Source organism: Ictidomys tridecemlineatus, chromosome 4, assembly GCF_052094955.1.
Source record: "Ictidomys tridecemlineatus isolate mIctTri1 chromosome 4, mIctTri1.hap1, whole genome shotgun sequence".
NCBI lineage: Eukaryota > Metazoa > Chordata > Mammalia > Rodentia > Sciuridae > Ictidomys > Ictidomys tridecemlineatus.
This window is the reverse complement of record NC_135480.1, coordinates 98,341,565-98,362,822: the sequence shown is the minus strand read 5'-3', so window position 1 is coordinate 98,362,822 and position 21,258 is coordinate 98,341,565. Positions and strand designations below refer to the sequence as shown.

The following is a 21,258-nucleotide window of genomic DNA, read 5'->3' as shown; positions in this document are numbered from 1 at the left end:
ACCTGGATGCACTGAACTCTATGCTCTGTGGACAAAGGAATTCACTGTAAAATAAGATCAGAAACATTCTGCACCCTAACATTCTAATTTTGAGAAATATATTAATTATTATATTAATGGTTCTGAGAATATTTGCAGATGAACTTGTTTCATTTTTCATAACCAGTCATCTTCCATATTGATTTACTAAATACTGCCTTATTCTCCCAAAGTACATATTGATCACAATTCACTGACTTACTAAACTTATTTAATTGTGAAACTATTACCAATTTTAGAATATTTCTATCATCCCCCAAAGATCCCTCATACCCATACGCAGTCACTTCTTGTTTCCACCTCCAGCCCTAGGCAACCGTTAATCTGCTTTTTGTCTCTAGACCTATTCTGTTTATTTTATATAAATGTAACCATTTTAAATTGGCCTTTTTCGTCTGACTTTTTTCACTTAGCACATTTTTGAGGGTTTATCCATGTGGCAGCATGAATCAGTATTTTATTCCTGTTTATTTTTAGATATTATTTCACTAGGAAGATATACCATATTTTATTTATTTATTAGTCAATAGGCATTCAGGTTGTTTCCACATGTTGGAAACTCTGAATAATGCTGCTATATAAATATTTGTGTACAAATTTTTGTGTGTTCATAAGTTTCACATCTCTATGCTTAGGAGCAGAATTGCTTTGTTTATAACAATATTCACCCTTTTGAGAAACTGCCAGGTTGTCCTCCAAATCGACTGTTCCATTTTACAGAAGCTCTATTCCACGTATGACACTCTGAGAGGATAGGGCCCTAATTAGTCCCCAAATCAGCTTTCTGTATGAGGAAGAAAAAAAAAAGCCCAAGAAGAACTAAGAATAAATGGGCCACTGTCCCTGTCTTGAGTTTTGGAACAGCATCAGAGGTTTAGCTCAGGTTAAAAGGCAGGACATAAACACAGAATGTTGCAAAGGTCTTCCCAAGAGAAGTGTCTTTACTTAGAACATAATGAGGGGAGTTTGATCCTAAAGAAACTCTCAAAAATTAATAGAGATAATTATTTAAGTAATCAGAGGTGACTGGTAGCTTCTTAAGAGCAATAATAAAAACCACAGGCCAATAGTTTACCAGAGGAAATCATGCAGACATCTAACCAGGGCCCTCTGGTATTGGAACAAACCTCAAATGCCTGTTGCAAAGGGGAGCCCATGCAAAAGGGCTTGTATTTAATTGGATTCGACTGTGGAGTAATTTATGTCCCAGAACATTGGAGGGAAGATTGAAGCAACCAGTCAGTAATTAATGGAGGCTAACATTAATTGCTGGGTGTCATACCCGTAGTTAGACAGCTTAACAAATAAGGGCAAGCAATGGTCAAAGAGAAACATTATAAAACCACTGTTATTTCAAGATGATTGTATATGTGCCAAAGGCTACACCTGAGAAACAACATGAGATATTCTATACAGAAGTAGGGTTTACAAAATCATCTGGTCAAATCAATTAAAAAAAACAGTAAACAACAAAAACATTAAATTTTACATGGTGGACACTAGTGCATAAGTTGCTTAAGTGTTTTCTGAAATATTCATTTTTCATAAAAAAATGATCAGACATGCAAAGACACAAGACAGTGTGATCCACAAACATGAAAAAAAGCAGGCAATAGAAACTTTCTTAAAAAGGCCAAAGTATCAGCCCAGATCCACCCACACCAGCCTCTGTGATACCCAGGTGCACAGCAGGCTGGGTCCACCCCTTACCCAGTGGAGCACACACTCACCAGAGCCTAGCTTCTGTTGTAGGTCCACCCCTTCAGACCAGTGCACTACCTCAAGAGCCGAGATCCAGCTCAGACAGCTCATTACAGCCCACACAGGATCCAGGATTTTATTAGGCCTGGATCACCCCTCCCCTGGAAGAGCAGACACTATCAGAGCCTAGCCTTTGGTGCAAGACCGCCCCTTCCTACTAGTGGACTACCACCAGAGGTCAAGTCCAGCAGCTCAGATCCACCCACTCCAACTTACTTAGGTCCAAGACAACAGGATGCAATAGCATCCATTAAGGGACACCAGCAGGGCTGGAAGGCCAACATCAAGGTGAGGTACAGACAATTTGCACAGGTACTACAAGAATATAGGGAAGAAACTGTAACATCTCAGATGCATACTTCAAGAAAGGAAGACACATAGACAACATGAAAAAACAAGGGAGAAAAGTGTCCCAAACAAACCAGTACACTGTAATAACAGAACCTAAGGACAGTGAAGTTGATGAAATGTCAGAGAAAAAGTTCAGAAGGTTTATAATTAAAATGATCTGTGAATTAAAGAATGACCAAAATGAGCAAATACAGGCCAAAATTGAACATTCCAATAATGAGAAAAGAGAGAAAATACAGGTAACAAAAGATTACTTTAAGAAAGAAATAATCTAAAAAAAGTTAGAAACCCTTGAAATTAAGTATACAATAAATAAAATAAAAAACTCAATAGAAAGCATAAGCAACAGACTAGATCACTTGGAAAAAAGAACATCAGATAATGAGGATGAAATATACTATCTGGAAAATAAAGTTGATCACTCAGTGAAGATAGTTGGAAACCATGAACAGAATGTCCAAGAATTATGGGACAGAATCAAAAAACCAAATCTAAGAGTTGTTGGGATAGAGGAAGGCAGAGAGTTTCAGACCAAAGGAATGCACAATCTCTTCAATGAGATAATATCAGAAAATTTCCAAGCATGAAGAACGAATTGGAAAACCAAATAAAAGAGGCTCACAGGACACCAAATGTACAAAATTACAGATCTACACCAAGGCACATTATAATGAAAATTAGAGCATACAGAATAAGGATAGAATTTTAAAAGTTGCAAGAGACAGGAATCAATAGGGGGACACCAATTTGTATCTCAGCAGATTTTTCAACCCAGACCCTGAAAGCCAGGAGATTGTGGAACATATACCAAGCTCTGAAAGAAAATGGATGCCAACCAAGAATCTTATATCTAGCAAAACTAAGCTTTAGGTTAAATGATGAAATAAAAACCTTCCATGATAAACAAAAGTTAAAAGAATTTACAGTGAGAAAGCCTGCACTCCATAACATCCTCAGCAAAATATTCCAAGGAGAGGAAATAAAAACAATGAAGAAAATCAGCAGAGGGAGGAATTACACTAAAGGAAATATAATCAGAGGAGAAACCAAGTCACATCAAATACCAAAAATAAACAAAAATGGCTGGGAAAACAAATCATGTCTTAATATAACCCTCAATGTTAATAGCTTAAACTCACCAATCAAAAAACATATAATAGCAGATTGGATTAAAAAAGACCCCCAAAGTATGCTGCCTTCAAGAGAGACATCTCATAGAAAAAGACATTCATAAACTGAAGGTGAAGGGTTGGGGAAAATCATACCAGTCACATGGACTGCAGAAGCAAGAAGGAGTTTCCACCTCATATCAAATAAAGTAGACAAACTAAAGCCTGTCAAAAGAGGATAAAGAAGGACACTACATACTGGTCAAGGGAACCATACACCAACAAGACTAAACAACCACAAATATATATGCCCCAAACAATGGAGCATCTATGTTCATCAAACAAACTCTTATCAAGTTCAAGTGTCAAATAGACCACAATACAATAATTTTGAATGACTTTCACACACCTCTTTCATCACTAGAGAGATCTTCCAAACAAAAGCTGAACAAAGAAACTATAGAATTCAATAATACAATCAATAACTTAGACTTAACTGACATATATTAAATATTCTAACCTTCAAGGACAGAACTTTTCAGCAGCACATGGATCCATCTCTAAAATAGACCATATACTATTCCACAAAGCAACTATTAGCAAATGTAAAGAAGTAGAGATACTACCCTGTATTCTATCAGATTATAATGGAATAAAATTAGAAATCAATTATAAAATAAGAAATAAAATCCACTCCAACACCTGACGACTAAATAATATGCTACTGAATGAACAGTGGGTTACAGAAGATATCAAGGAGAAGATTAAAAAGTTTTTAGAAGTGAATAAGAACACAGATACAAGATATTGAAATCTCTGGGACACTACAAAAGCAGTTCTAAGAGGCAAGTCATTGCACGGAGTTCATTTCTTAAAAGAAGAAAAAGTCAACAAATAAATGACTTAACACTACATCTCAAAGCCCTAGAAAAAAAAGAAGAACAAATCAATACCAAAAGCAACAAAAGACAGGAAATGATTAAAATCAGAGCTGAAATCAATGAAATTGAAACAAAAGAAACAATTGAAAAAACTGACCTAACAAAAAGCTGGTTTTTTGAATAAATAAATAAAATTGACAGATCCTTAGCCATACTAATGAAGTGAATGAGAGGGAAAACTCAAAACACTAACATACTAATAAAAATGGAAATATCACAACAGACACTACAGAAATACAGAAGATAATTAGAAATTATTTTGAAAACTTTTTACTCCAATAAAATAGAAAATATCAAAGGCATCCACAAATTTCAGGAGTCATATAATTTGCCCAAATTGTATCAGGATGATATACATAATTTTAACAGACCAATTTCAAGTGATGAAATAGAAGATGCCATCAGAAACCTACCAACTAAAAAAAGCCCAGGACCAGATGAATACACAACTGAGTTCTATAAGACCTTTGAAGAGGAACTAATACCAATACTCTTCAATTTATTTCAGAAATAGAAAAAGATGCAGCATTTCCAAACTCATTCTATGAGGCCAGTATCACCCTGATTCCAAAACCATTCAAAGACAGATCAAAAAAAGAAAACTTTAGACCAATATCTCTAATGAACATAGAAGCAAAAAATTCTCAATAAAATTCTGGTCAATCGAATACAAAAGCATATCAAAAAGACAGTGCACCATGATCAAGTGGCATTCACCTCAGGGATGCAAGATTGGTTCAACACATGGAAATCAATAAATGTAATTCATCACATCAATAGACTTAAAGATAAAAACCATATGATCATCTCAACAGATGGAGAAAAAGCATTTGACAAAATACATCACCCCTTTCATGTTCAAAACACTAGAAAAATAGGGAAAACAGTAACATATCTCAGAATCATAAAGGTTATCTATGTTAAGCCCCAGGCCAACATAATTCTAAATAGAGGGAAAATTAAAAGCATTCCCTCTAAAAACTGGAACAAGGCAGGGATGACCTCTTTCACCATTTCTGTTTAACATAGTTTTTGAAATACTAGCCAGAGCAATTAGACAGATGAAAGAAATTAAAGGGATATGGATAGGTAAAGAAAAACTCAAATTAGCACTATTTGCTGACAATATGATTTTATACCTAGAAGACCAAAAAAAAAAAATCCAACAGAAAACTTCTAAAACTAGAAAGTGAATTCAGCATGGGAGCAGGATACAAAATCAATACCCATAAATCAAAGAAATTTTGTATATAAGTGATAAATTCTCTGAAATGTAATTGAGGAAAACTACCCCAATTATAATAGCATAAAAATACTTTGGAATAAATGAGAGAGGTAAAATACCTCTACAATAAAAACTACAGAATGCTAAAGAAAGAAATTAAAGAAGACCTTAGAAGATGGAAAGATCTACCTTGTTCTTGGATAGGCAGAATTAATATTATCAAAATGACCATACTACTAAAAGCACTATACAGATTTAATGCAGTTTCAATCAAAATCCTAATGGCATTTCTTATAGAAAGAAAAAGCAGTCATGAAATTCATCTGAAAAAATAAGAGACCCAGAATAGCTAAAGCAATCCTTAGCAGGAAGAGTGAAGCAGTTGGCATCACTATACCAGACCTTAAACTATACTACAGAGCAATAGTAACAAAACAGCATGGTATTTGCACCAAAATAGACCTGTAGAAAAATAGTACTGAATAGAGGACATAGAGACTAACCCACATAATTACAGTTATCTTATATTTGACAAAGGCACCAAAAAATATACATTGGAGAAAAGATAGCCTCTTCAACAAATGGTGCTGGAAAAAATGGAAATCCATATGCAACAAAATGAAATTAAACCCCTATCTCTCACCATGCACAAACTCAAAACTGGATCAAGGATCTAGAAATTAAACCAGAGAAACTGCATATATTAGAAGAAAAAGTAGGGCCAAATCTAAATCATGTCACATTAGTCCCCAGCTTCCTTTATAAGACTCCAGTAGTTCAAGAATTAAAACCACAAATCAAGAAATGGAATGGATTCAAACTAAAAAGCTTCTTCTCAGCAAAAGAATCAATCAGTGAGGTGAATAGAGAGCCTACATCTTGGGAGCAAATTTTTACCACTTGCACATCAGATAGAGCACTAATCTCTAGGGTATATAAAGAACTCAAAAAACTAAACACACACACACAAAAACAAAACAAAACAAAACAAAACCCAATCAATAAACAGGCCAAGGAACTGAACAGACACTTCTCAGAAGAGGATATACAATCAATCAACAAATATATGAAAAAATGTTCAACATCTCTAGGAATTAGAGAAATGCAAATCAAAACTATTTAAAATTTCATCTCACTACAATCAGAATGGCAGCAAACAACAATAAGTTTGCCGGCAATGTTAGGAGAAAGGTACACTCATACATTGCTGGTGGGACTGCAAATTGGTGCTGCCAATATGGAAAGCAGTATGGAGAATCCTTGGAAAACTGGGAATGGATCTACCATTTGACTCAGCTATCCCACTCCTTCATCTATACCCAAAGGAATTAAAAATAGCATCCTACAGAGACATAGCCATGTCAATGTTTATAGCAGAAAAATTCACAATAACCTAGATGCCCTTCAGTAGATGAATGGATAAAGAAAATATGGTATATATACACAATGTAATAGTATTCAGCATTAAGAGAATAAAATCATGGCATTTGCAGGTAAATGGATGGAGCTGGAGAATATAATGCTAAGTGAAATTATCCAATCCCCAAAACCCAAATGCTGAATGATTTCTCTGATTGAAGGATGCTGATTCATAATATGCTGCAGAGGGCCAGATGGGAGGATTAATTGACTTCTAGATAAGGCAAAGAGGAAAAGGAGAGAGAGGAAAAGGGAAGGGACATAGCGGGAGGAAAGACGCTGGAATTCGATGGTTATCATTACCCTATGTACATGTATGATAACATGAAGTATGTGAGTCTACATTGTGCACAACCAGAGATATGAAAAATTACAGTATGTATGTGTAATATGAGTTCTAACAATTCAAAAGGTATCAAGAATATACAATGGAAAATGCATTATGTTGTCATATATATCAAATTAAAATTTTTAAAATGCCAAAAATATCAGTTAAAATAAAAAGAAAACTACAGGCCAATATTCCCAATAAACATAAATGCAAATATCCTTAACCTAAAATAGCAAACTAAATTCAGCAGGAACTCTAGGATCTAGTGGGATCACTTCCAGTGATTCAAGGACGATTCTGCAGGTAAATCTATAAATGTGATTAACACAATGAAGGGCAAAAACCACATGACCATCTCCTTAGATGCAGAAAAATCTATTAACATCTTTGTGTGTGTTGGGGATTGAATGTAAGGGTGCTATCAGTAAGATGCATTCCTATTCTTTTTTTATTTCTAGATTGTGTCTTGTTATGTGGCTGAGGCTTGCCTCCAACTTGAAATCCTTCTTCCTCCATCTCCTGCTTTTTTTGGATTTAACATCTTTTCAAGACAACACTCTCAATGAGTTTGGAATGAAACAATGTACCTCAACACAATAAAGGCTATATATGACAAGTTCACAGCTAACACACTCTATACTGAATAGTTGAAAGTTTTTCCTCTAACATCAGGGAACACTTTTACCACTTCTGGTCAACATGGTACCGGAAGATATAGTCAGAGCATTAGGCAAGAGAGACACACACAAGGCATCCAAGTTAGAAGGGAGGAAGTTATGTCATTCTTGTTTTCAAATACATAATCTTTTAAATAGAAAATCTTAAAGATTCTGCCAAAAAAACCTTTTTAAATAAACAACTTTAGTAGGTTACAGGATACAAAATCAGCACACAGAAATAAGTGATATTTCTGTAACTAACAATGAATTTTCTGAAAAAAAATCAAGAAAATATCTCATTTACAGTAGCTGTCCCCCAAAAAAGATAAGATAAAAATATTTAGAAATAAATTTATCCAAGGATGTGAAAGACCTGTACACTGAGAGTTACTAAACATTGATGAAGAAACTGATGAAGGCACAAAAAAATGAAAAGATACTCTATGTTCATGGATTGGAAGTATTAATAGTGTTAAAACATCCATACTATCCAAAGCAATCTACAGATTCAATGCAAATTCTATCAAAATACAAATGATATTTTTCATAGAAATAGAAAAAAATAATCCTAAAATTTACATGGACTCTCAAGACCCTGAATAACCAAAGCTAGAGGTCACAGTACTTGATTTCAAAATACACTACAAAGTCTACTAATCAAAACCACATGGTACTGTTGTAAAACAAATTCATTGACCATCAGAACACAGCAGAGAGCCCATAAATAAATATATGTATTTCCAGTCCTTTGACTTTTTAAAAAAGTATCAAGAATATACAATGGGAAAAAAACAGTTTCTTTAAAAATAGCTTTGGGACAACTGGATATCCACATGCAGAATAATGTAATTATACCCTTACATCACACTTTGTACAGAAATCAACCCAAAAGGAATTAAAAAGTTAAATGTAACACCTGAAACTGAAAAACCACTAAAAGAAAACAGAGGAGAAAAGCTCCTTGACATTGGTCTGGAGAATGATTTGTAGATATGAGTGCAAAATATGTTGGTCACAAATTTTCACTTAGGAGAAATAAGTTCAAGAATAAGTTCAAATATATTGTCTAACATAGTGACGAAAAATAGCAATGCATTTGCATTCTTAAAAATTGCTGAGGCTGGAGATGTAGGTCAGGTATGGAGTGCTTGCCTATCATGTATGAGGCTCTGGGTTTGTTCCAAGGTACCACCAATGCCCCTCTCCCCAAAATACCCCAACAAAACAAAACACAATAAAAAATTTCTTAGAGAGTAGATTTGAAATAACACCACCAGCACCAAATAATAATAATAATAATAATAATAATAATAATATCCTAATGTTAATTAGCTTGATTTAGTTATTTCATAATGTATTCATATTTCAAATCATGCACAATACATATAATTTTTATTTGTCAAGTAAATATACATTTGAAAATAAGAAAGAAAATGTTTACATGCATGGGGCTTTTACGTATAATATCATTATTTCTATTTCATCTTTTATATTTTGATTGAACATTCTATGTTATCCTTAGTGTTTTTTCAGATTATTTTTTCTAACATAGGAGATACTGAAAAACAGAGTTATAGAATGTTTATTTTCTAATTATAAATAATACCAACATATTATTAAGAATAAAGAGAATGTGAAAAGTGTATAAGAAATAAAATCAGCCCCAAATCATGCCAACCATTGATAATTACTGTTGAAATTTTGCTGAACTTCTCATTCCTTGTGTACCACTTTGCCTGAGAGCAAATAAATATTCATCATTAAATTTTGACTTTTAAGCAATGACATCAAAATCTCTCAACTTTATGTCAAAGTCCTTTATTATTCCAGCCTACAGGTATAGCTTAATATTTTATTCATTCTTATCTTTTTGGATATATATTGCTTACGGTTCTTATCATATATTTAATTCTATGAAGAATGACTCTTATTACAAGTCATTCTTTGCAATTCAAGAAATTACAAAGAATCTCAGAAATAAAATAACTAGTAAAATGGTGAACTTTGTTAAAGGATTTGATACATACCGGGAATTGTTAAAAATAAAATTGTTCCATTTTACATCCAGACCAGCAGTGCATGAGAATTCTAGTCTTACCGTATGCTCACAACAGTAGATAGCTCCTTTTTAGAGACATTTGCCTTTGATGAAAGCTTAGCTTTTTCACTATCTAACTATGCAGTTTTGGTCAAGTTCTTAACCTCTCTTGATTCAGTTTTATCATTTGAGTATCAGGGCATACAAAATAAACAGCTTATGTATTTACTGTGAAGATTGATGGAATAACATGTGAAGCATTAGGAAAGATACTGGCACATGCTAAATATTCATTATTACAGTCTCTATTACTTGATAACTAAAGATTTTTTGGTCAAGAATATCTTGGCATATCAAATAATAAAATAGGATGAATAATTACTATTAATCATTTATCAGGATTTCTAATAAAGGCAGAGTAGTATGTACTGGACCATTTCTCCTGTAGACACTAATAATAATCCCCCACAAAATATATATTTTAAAAATCAACTCTCTAAAAACAGTGGAGAATGAGCACAAGCAGATAGGGATGGGAGGGCAGTTGATACCTTGAAGAATGGGCAGCACAGGACTTGCATTCTAAGTTCTGACTGAAGTTCTTTAGGCTGTAGGAAACTCAGAACCTCAGCACTAGAAGCAGGAAATATAGATAAATATAAAAGACTGTTTCTATTTCTTTAAAGCACTCATACTTATTTAATAAATTAAAGTTAAAGACCCAAAATACAGCAGGAAAAGAAAAGCAGAGGGAACAAAAAAAGTAGAAGGACCAAGCAGAAACTAAATAACAAAAGTGTTCAATCTAAATCCTCTCATTTTAATAATTACATTGGATGTAGGTGGACTACCTGCCTCACTAAAAGGCAGAAACAAAAAAAGAAAGAGCCAACCATTTGCTGTCTACAAGGAACACCACTAATCTATAGGATACCTATAGGTTGAAAGTTACATTTCATATTTCATACAGACAGCGATTGACTATATAAGCATACAAAAACCCAATATTATTAGTTTTGGGGACAAAGAGTATCACTAGAAATAAAGATGACTATTTCATCCTGATAGAAGAATCATTTTATCAGAAACCATAGCAATCATACATGTGTGTACACTTATACACACATGTACCTATAAATGAAGCAAACTTTGACAAATTAAAGGGGAAAATGGAAAAATCCACAATCAAAATTAGCAACTTAATAATCGTCTCAGTAATTGCTACATGAACTATATGATAAAAATGGGCAAGGACTCAGAGGATCTAAATAATGTTTTCATAGTAATGTATTTGAGCCATCACACCACATTATCAAATAATTATATATGATTGCAAATTTAAATAAAAATAATAAATGATTTTTAGAATGATAGAATTATTTTCTGTGCTAAAATTTTTGGTAGAAATGAAATAAGCAAAGTCTGATTTAAGATGAAAGACTAAGCACATATTGAGGTCTCAATATTTTGCCATAAAAATCCTATAAAACACAGAAAAGAACTTCACAAATCTATTTCTGGGAAAACAGAAATTCCTTAATTGAACCAGAACTAATGTAAAATCTCCAGAAAAAATGAGATTAAATCAAGATGAGATTAAATTAAGAAAGTAAATCATAGCTCCAAGGCAGGTAAGTGTTCTGGAAAAGATGGCAGCCATAATACAAATATACTTTCCATCCTCAAAGAGATGCTGGTGGCATTAATGTATCAAGTAGAGATCCTGGAAAGTTAAAATTTTATTGTTCAATATGCAACAGTCAATGGTGCTCCTCTATACCATCAATAAGCAATTAGAAACTCTCACTTTAAAAAGAACAGCATATACAGACAAAATATTATAGCAACATGTAATTATAAGGTACCTAGGAATAAACCTAACGGAAAATGTGCAAGACCTGTAGGCAGAAACTGTAAGATTTACTGAAACACTTGAAGATGATGTAAATAAATAGATATCTAATGTTGCTCAACAGAAAAATATAAACGTCAGCTTTTCCAACTGGACTTATGTAAGTTGAGGTCATGCTTATAGAATTTAACCAAGGTTTTTCTTCAGATTTGATAGGCTGACTCCAAAATGTGCAAGGAAGAGTGAAGAGCTACGATGGGGCCAAATCTTCTGAAGTGAAACAAACAATGGTAATGTGACCTGCAAGCTTTCAAGACTAATTTTGAAGCTCTGTCAGAAATAACAATGTAGTGTTGGCACAAGGAAGACAAAGTGGTCAATGGAACAGAACAAGAGCCCCAAAAGGGACCTTCACTTGGTAGACCACCCTTGAGATATGAGGTGGCAGGCCCTAGAAAGAAAGGACTACATTAAATAAAAGGAGGTGGCTATCTATATGGAAATAAAAGAACCACAGAAAGAAACAAAAACAAGACAAAGCACATGAATTGAAAGGTTAAATGTCAAAAGTAAGATTTTTTATTAGAGCTTCATAATTATACATAGTAGGTGGGTTCACTTAGACAAATCACACATGCAAGCAATTTGATTTCAATTCCCAGACACCCTTTTCTTCCTTCCTTCCTCCCTCTCCCTAATCTCCCTCCACTACTCAACTAAACTTCCTTTCTTCTACATATACATAAAAGTGAATTTCCCTTTGGCTCCTCTATTTAAGAATCTAAAATGATTTTATTCAATTCATTTTATTTATCTTCCTCTTTCCCTTCCTTCCTCACTCTTGACCTCCTTCTTCTACTCCACTGATTTTCTGTGTCTTTCTGGTATCCCATCTCCTTCCAAATCATCTTCTTTCCTATGCTTTGCTCTAGATATCACATATGAGAGAAAACATTCCACCTTGATTTTCTAAGCCTGGCCTGTTTCACTTAGCATGATTTTTCTCTATTTCCATCGATTTACTGACAGTTTCCTTGTTCCAATACCACACAATGGCAAATACCATTATTTCATTCTTCTTTATGGCTGAATAAGACTCCATTATGTCTATGTACACATTTTCTTAGTCCATTCATCTGCTGATGAACATCTGGGTTAATTCCAAAATTTGACTATTGTGAACAATGCTGCTATAAACATTGAGGTGGCTGTATTGCTATAATATGCTGATTTTAGATTTTCAAAAGCAACATTTAAAATTTCAGTAGATTATTTAGACAAGTAATCTAATGTTGGAATGTGGAAATATTTCTCTTCAAAGTAAAAAGGCAGATAAATTTTACTATATGAAAATAAACATATTTTGTTCTTCAGATGTTCTGTAAAAGAAAGTGAAAAAACAGGGTCTGTGTGTAAAAACACACAGTGTTACCCTCTCAAATGCTGCTTAATGATTTTCAGTCACTCTGTTTCTTAAAAAGTGTGCACGCCTTTGAAACTCCCCTACTACGTTTTACAGGTCTTGAAGTCTGGACTTTCCTAGAACAGGGGAGGTATCAAATAAAAATATACTTTTGCAAACACTGAAAGCAAGCAATTCCTACCTTTGTGGACTTTTGGAGAACTGTAAAAGTGATCAAGAAGGCTAATATAAGCAGCAGTAGCCACAGTGACTTCCGATTGGTCACAGTTGTTTTCATGATCAGGACCCTACAAGAGACAACAAAACAAACACACAATGCAACAAAACAGAAAGAAAAGCGTGGAAACACCCGAAGTGCCTGTGCCTCCTCAGATGATTTCCTCTCAGAGGTAAACCTTGGCCCCCCGCAGCTGCCCTTGCTGTCCCCCAGCAGCTGTTCATGGTGATCAGCTTGTACTTTGCCCAGGAAAGTTATTCCACGCAGCCCACCATGGACTCTAAGGAACTGAGCAGCTAAGCACCTAAAGGGTGCAGGGATGCTCATGGTTAAGGGGAAGCCTCCAGCGTATGTGTCATCTCACATGCCTCCTATTCTCTTGCTTGGAACATCAAGTCGAAGAACTTGAATAAATATTGACCCTGAGATTTATATTAGCTCAGTGGCCTTCTTATGTAAATTGATCATTCACCTTCCTCAATCCCTGTCTGTTAATTTGCTCCATTTTCTTGTTTTACTTGGAGACTTTCTAGCACCCATTAACCTTGAAAATAATTATTTTAAAATTCATGTTTATTACTTCCTTTTAAAATTATTTCAAGCTTTATCAGTCTTTTCAATTTATATAATTTGTCTTTGATCTGGAATTTCAACTTGTGATTTAAAATCAGATTGCTTGGGCTGAGGGCATTGCTCAGTGGTAGAGTGCCTAACATGCACAAGGCCTTGGGTTTGATCCTTGGCATCATAATAAGTAGATAAATAAAATCCAGGTGCTTGATTAATGCTTTCTAAAATGTTTCATCCTGAAAATTTACTTCCTCTTCTAAAAACAACTCCTACCCTGTACTCTCAGTTTACACACAGACTTTAGAAGTTTCTGCACTCAAGAATAAATGTCACCACTCTCCCTCACCTGCTCCACTTTGAAAATGTTTTCTTACCTTTAGTTGTAAAGACTTCTTCAATCCTACACCTAGGAGCTCCTGTGAGTGGGGTGGAGATTTTCTTCTGAAGTCCCCAATGTGTTACTAAGGCACTTCTTCTCTGTAATAAAATAAATTACAAGCATGAGTTGTAGACTGGATACTTTTCTAAAAAACATTTTGTTTGTAGTTGGACACAATGTCTTTATTTTATTTATTTATTTTTTCAATGTCCTAAGACTTTAGTAGTCTAATTCTAGGAAGGACATGATAAATACCTGAGAAGACAAAAGGAAATGTAGCCAGAAGTTCAAGTGATCAAGAATAAACTGTCACTCATGGAGAAATGAACTTCCTATTTTCCATGTGAACCTTGTTAAGAAGGTCTCTTTGCTTTGTTATGAAGACCCTGTTGCAGATTATCTTATATTCAATAAAATTTGCTGAGTAGAACTGAAAGAACCTCAAAAACAATAAAGGCAATAAATCTCAGACTGAGAGAATAACAGCACATTTGTGAATTCTAATTTGGAAGACCAGAGTAATGTCTATACAGGAATTCTGAAGTCTGGTGTTTCAAAATTGAATCCAAGTCATATAGACTATAAACTGTGTTAATTCCTCATGTGTGATGCTAAGCTTTAAAAGGTGTTTGAGGAGAAATGGCTCTCAAATATTCCAGGCCAAGACTTAAAACACTTTAGCATTTCAGCAAATAAAATAGAACGATTTGGAAAAACAAAGCAGATGTCCTTAGGATAAAAAGGAGATTGTGTTAGGTTAAATAGTGCCAGTCTTTTGTATTCGTTGGTTCTGCAGCTGAGAATTCAACCAACCATGGATGGAAAAGTTTTGAAACAGGACATTGCACATGTACTGTACATATACAGACTTTTATCTTATTAGTCCTAAAAAGTACAGCATAAAAACTATTTATAAAAAATACTGCAACACTTGGTGCAACCACTAAACATTTTTTCTTAAAAGAGACATAAATAATAAAATAATAATGGAGATTAAATTAACTAATTTTTAAATGTTTAATTAACCCAATATAAGGGTAAGGAGAAAGGAAGGAAGGAAGGAAGGAAGGAAGGAAGGAAGGAAGGAAGGAAGGAAGGAAGGAAGGAAGGAAGGAAGGAAGAAGACAGCTCTCAGGATAGCAGATTTAAATCCAAAGACAGAAATAGTGACCTGATATATGAATGTTCTGATCCAGAGATAGACAAACATTTTCTGTAAAGAGACAGATAATAAATCTTTCAGGAGAATGAAATTACAAATAAAAAATAAAAATGGGTATATTAAAGTGAAATGGGAGGTGTACAGTGAGAAAACTAGACCAGCTGCTCCCTGCACCACAGGCTGGACAGGTCGGGCAACGTCTCAGACCTGCAGATCCCAGACCCAGGGCTTAAAGCACCACAAACCTCCCCTCTCCTCACCTGGATGACCTGATGGCTGCAGCCTGTGCAGCCCAGACCCTGCTGGCTGCTGGGTGTCTGGATGCAACCCTGTTGCACCCAGGCAAAGTCCAGGGAGGACATGGCACATTTGGGTGACAGCAAAATAGCTTAGGAAGAGACTTTGTGACTACCAGAGAACTATGAGGGCAGTTGGGGATTTGCTTTTTTGTTTGGTTTGGTTTTTAAACTTGTAATTTATGGAGTATTTACCATAGATAATAGCAAATAGTCTTAATAACCAAAATTTCCAACAATAGGGGCCTGAATATATTAGAGTATAGCATATATTGAAATTTATACAACTATGAAAAATCATGGTTTCAAAGAACATTGACTTATAAGGCAAAGTAGAATATTTTTAATTTTTTTCTTTTTATTTTCTCATTTCCAATATTTTCTATTTTTTATTAGTGCATTTTAATTATACATAACTATAGAATTCATTGCTACATATTAGTACATGCAAGTAATACAATAATATAATTTGGTCAATTACAATCCTCAGTACATTTCCTTTTCCTCCCCTCTTCCCTCCCCTTATTCCTTTTTATCTTTGCTCTCTGGCCTTTCTTCAATTTTTATGCGACCCACCTCTCTTTCTTTCTAACTTCTACATATGAAAGAAAATATATGTTCCTTGACTTTCTGAGTTTGGCTTATTTCATTTAGCATAATGCTCTCCAATCCCAATCATTTTCCTGAATATGCTACGATTTCATTCTTCTTTGTGGCTGAATAAAATTGCATTGTGTGTATATACCATACATTATCCATTCACATGTTGATGGAAACCTAGGATAGTTCCATAGTTTGGTTATTATAAATTGTGCTGCTATAAACATAGGTATGCATGTATTGCTATAGTATGTAACTTTAATTCTTTAGGATAAATGCCAAGCAGTGGCATAGTTGGGTCATGTGGTGATTCCATTTCTAGTCTTCCGAGGTTGCTCCTTACTGGTTTCCATAGTGATTCTACTAATTTACAGTCCCACTAACAGTTTAAACGCTCTCCATCCCCCTCACAAAATCTTCTCCAGCATTTATCATTTTGTATTCTTAACGACTGCCATTCTGACTGGAGTGAGATGAATGAAGTTTTAGTGTAGTTTTGATTTGCATTTCTGTAATTGTTAAAAACATTGAACATTTTTTTCATATATTTATTATCAACCACTGCTTTAGACAATAGAGCCACACAGATCTGGGTCCATTCTATGGCTGTTGGGCCAGACCTCATCTTGTCCTAACAATGACCAATAAAGACCTTAATGGTCCTGGAAGGTGAGCAAAGCCCTGGACAATAACAGGAATGGTCAGTGGCCATCAGGCAGATTGTCTTCATTTTATCAAAGAGAGAAACAGTGAGTAACATACCACATTTTCCCAACTGGAAATGCCCACCACTCTCTGGGATATTTACTGCCCATTTGGAGATGATATCTTCTAAAGTAAGCCCTCCTTTGTTGTTACAATTTTTCAGGTCCATGTACCTTTTTCTCATATGCTGTTAAGAATCAATAAAATCAGAATACTACGTGATGCAGCCCATCAATGTTTATAGCAGCTCAACTCACAATGGCTAAACTATGGAAATGACCTAAGTGCCCTTCTACAGATAAATGCATAAAGAACATATGGTATGTTTACACAGTGGAATGTTTTCAGCCATAAAGAAGAATAAAATTATGACATTTGCTGTCAAATGAATGGAACTGGAGACTATCATGCTAACTAAAATAAGCCAATCTGCCAAAAGCAAAGGCCAAATGTTTTCTCTAATAGGTGAATGTTAACTCACAATAAGCGGGGGCTGTGTGGAACAATAGAAGTACACTGAATTAGACAAAGGGGAATGAAGGGAAGGAAGGAGAAATGGGAATAGGAAAGATAGTAGAATAAATCAGACATTACTATCCTATATGCATTTATGATTATACAACTAATATAATTATATATCATGTACAACCAGAAGAATGAGAAGTTATACTCCATATATGTATAATATGTCAAAATATATTTTACTCTCATATATAATTAATTAGAACAAAAACAACAAAAAATAATCAATGTTGTTAGTAAGGTAGCAAGATGGGAAATTAATAGATGAGATGGCATTGAATTAGAGTTTCTGCGCAGCAACGGAGGCAATTAGGAGGATGAATAGAGAACCTATAGAAAGGGAGAGAATGTTTGCCAGCGACTCCTCTGACAGAGAGTTAATATTCAGAATATATGACAAAATATATAAACCACCCAAACCCAAATAACCCATTCAACAAATGAGCAAATAAACTAAACAGTTTCTTCTCAAAAGAAGAAATAGAAGTGGCCAAAAACATATGAAAAACTATTCTACATCTTTAGCAATTAGGAAAATGCAAATCAAAATTACCCTGAAATTTTATCTCACTCCAGTTTGAATGACAGCTATAAAGATACAATTAATAATACATGCTGGGGAGGATGCTTGGGAAAAGAAACATTTTACCCAGCTGCTGAGATTGTAAATCAGTATAACCACTATGGAAATCAGTATAGAGGGTCCTCAAAGACTAGAAATAAAATCACCATGACTCAGCTCTACTAATCCTCTGTATTTATCCTAAAGAATTAAATTCAACATACTGTAGCTATACATGCTCACCCAGGTTTACAGCCACACAATTCCCAATAGCCTTCAGGTCTATTAATGGATGAATGAATGAAAAAATACATGGTAAATATACACAATGGAATTTTATTCTACCATAAAGAAAAAAGAAATTTTATCATTTTCAGGAAAATGGATGGATCTTTAGAAGCAAAATAAGTCCAACTCAGAAAGTCAGTGTATACAAAGATGGGAATAGGAAAACAGTAGAATTAATCAGACACAACTTTCTTATGGTCATATATAAATACACAACCAGTGTAGCTCCACATCATGTACAACCACAAGAATGGCATCCTGATAAGAATAAGTTATGTCTAATATGTCCAAATACACTCTACTGCCATGTATAACTAAAAGATCAACTGAGAAAAAGTAAAATAATAAAAACTGTCAGTGGTTATGTTTTCTCTCATATGTGGAAGCTAGAAAGAAAAAGAGGAAAACCTCATGAAAATAGAAGGGAGATCAGTATGGTGTAGGAAGGGAACCAAAGGGAGGAAGGAGGGAAGGGCAAGGGGGAGGTTGTGGGGAATGTGAATAACCAAATCATATTTTTCTATTTTGTGCATGTGCACATATGTAACAACAAATGCTGCTATTATGTATATAATGCACAAAAATTGTTTAAATGTAGAAAAAGAATATTTCATCTTCTTCAAATCCTCTTCTTCTTCCTGTAACTGTGTTTGTTAGTGGCATCTCCTTTCAGACACAGCTTTCTGCATCCTTTGCCTCCTTTGCTCATTTGCTGTCATCCTCAGATATTATGAAGTAAATGTGCAGAGATGGCAAGCATTGACCCTTCTATTGCTGATAATAGAAACTTGTAGCTGGACATGTGACAATGCAGTTAAACAACATTTCCCAGGTGCCATGGTGTTCAGGTATGGCCCTGGGATTGCTGTCTCTGCAGTGGAATTATAAACAGAGGCAACACATGACAGGCTCTTCCTCTCCTGCCTGCTGCAAACAAGGCATGCCACCAGCCTCACACTGACAGTGGGCATAATGACAACATCCTGGAGCAGGGGGTTCCTAAAACTTCTTTGTAACATGGCACCCTTGGTCACCTTTTGAAGCCTTTGACCTTCTCCTAATAACATTTTATAATGTGTAAAATAAAATATATGGAGTCATAACAAACTCAGTTAATTGAGATATAATAATCAACAGTTTAAGTAACTCCATTTGTTACATATTTATATAAAAATTCTTTTTAAAATGTTTTTATTTTTAGGACACAATACCTTTATTTTATTTGTCTATCTGCGGTGCTGAGGATTGAACCCAGGGCCTCACTCATGCCAGGCAAGCACTGTACCACTGAGCCACAGCCACAGCCCCTAAAAATTCTTTATTAACACAAAAATACAAAACTTAGCAACAGGCCTGTATGTACAGTAATTCCAAAGCTGTTATGCATGGATGATATTTTAAGATTCTTTAATAGTTGTGTCATATGCCACAGGTATTATAAAACTCCTGTGGTTTGTTGTCAGCATTCATAACTGAGATTAATAAACTTCATGTAGAGGCTGGTGATAATAAAAATGTAATTCTTTTTCCCATTTGAGATCACAAACCTCCTAAATTCCCTCCATGGACCCATAAGAGGGTACCCTAACCTCAGGTTGAGATCACAGGTAGAGGATGGCAGAGCTTTCAGAATACCTGGCTTCCTGGGTGACCTCTATGTGATGAACCTGCCTGCATAGTCACAGGAGAGATAAATAAACAGCTATATTGTGTTTTTTTGTTGTTGTTATTGTTTGGTTTAGGGGTGTTTTTTTTAGTTTTATTGATTTTATTTTTTTAAATACATGACAGCGGAATGCATTACAATTCTTATTATACATATATAGTACAATTTTTTGTATCTCTGTATATAGAGTATGTTCACTCCAATACATGCCTTTATAATGTACTTTCTTTTTTTGTTTATTTGTTTGGTTTTGCATTACACTTCTTATTACACATATCTACCACAATTTTTCATATCTGTTTGCATGTAAAGTATGTTGACACCCAATTCAAGTCTTCATACATGTACTTTTAAAAGTAGTATGGAGTTTCCCTAAGAACTCCCTGGGCCTTTCAGACATGGCAGCAGGCAAATTGCCAGTGGACAGCTAGAACTCCCCGGGCCTTTCAGATAAGGGGCCCTTAATATAACATGCCGGCGGGCAAATTGCCAGTGGGCGGATAGCAGTTGTTTTGAAAACTTTCTAATTGGCCCTCCAGTCTTCCGAGCTTGTGAACAGTTCATGCCCCCCATTACTCTTATGCAGGGCAGATGTGCATGCACCTTAGGTGATGACCTGACCTTTACTATGATTGTCCCCAGGAGGTTCCTGGTTTAAGATAACTGACTCTCACTTTCTATATAAGCTAGCACCAGCTTGCAATAAAGTACTTCATCTTTGTCACTGCTATTTCTCTGTGTGCATTTTAATCTCTGACAACAAGCCTTGGCCTTTCAGAGATTCCTTGGAAATCTGGGAATGGAACCATCATTTGACCCAGCTATTCCTTTCCTTGGACTATACCCAAATGACTTAAAAACAGCATACTACAGGGACACAGCCACATCAATGTGCATAGCAGCACGGTTCATAATAGCTAAATTGTGGAGCCAACCTAGATGCCCTTTAGTGGATGAATGGACAAAAAAATGCAGCATATGTACACAATGGAATTTTACTCAGAAAAAAGAGAATAAAATCATAGCATTTGCAGGTAAATGGATGACGTTGGAGAAGATAATGCTAAGGAATTCAGCCATTCCCCCCCAAAAAAAAATGCTGAATGTTTTCTCTGATATAAGGAGGTTGACTTATAGTAGGTC

General features: G+C 34.8%; 1 long non-coding RNA gene across 1 annotated transcript in view; it reads right to left on the bottom strand.

Moving 5' to 3' along the window:
* LOC144377194 (uncharacterized) overlaps positions 1-21,258 on the bottom strand; it is a 196,153-nt gene that overhangs the window by 5,644 nt on the left and 169,251 nt on the right. The window contains exons 6-7 of the long non-coding RNA XR_013437895.1: positions 14,310-14,412; positions 13,330-13,435 (exon numbers count right to left, since the gene is read on the bottom strand). This is a non-coding gene — a long non-coding RNA (uncharacterized LOC144377194). The remainder of the gene's footprint in view (positions 1-13,329; positions 13,436-14,309; positions 14,413-21,258) is intronic.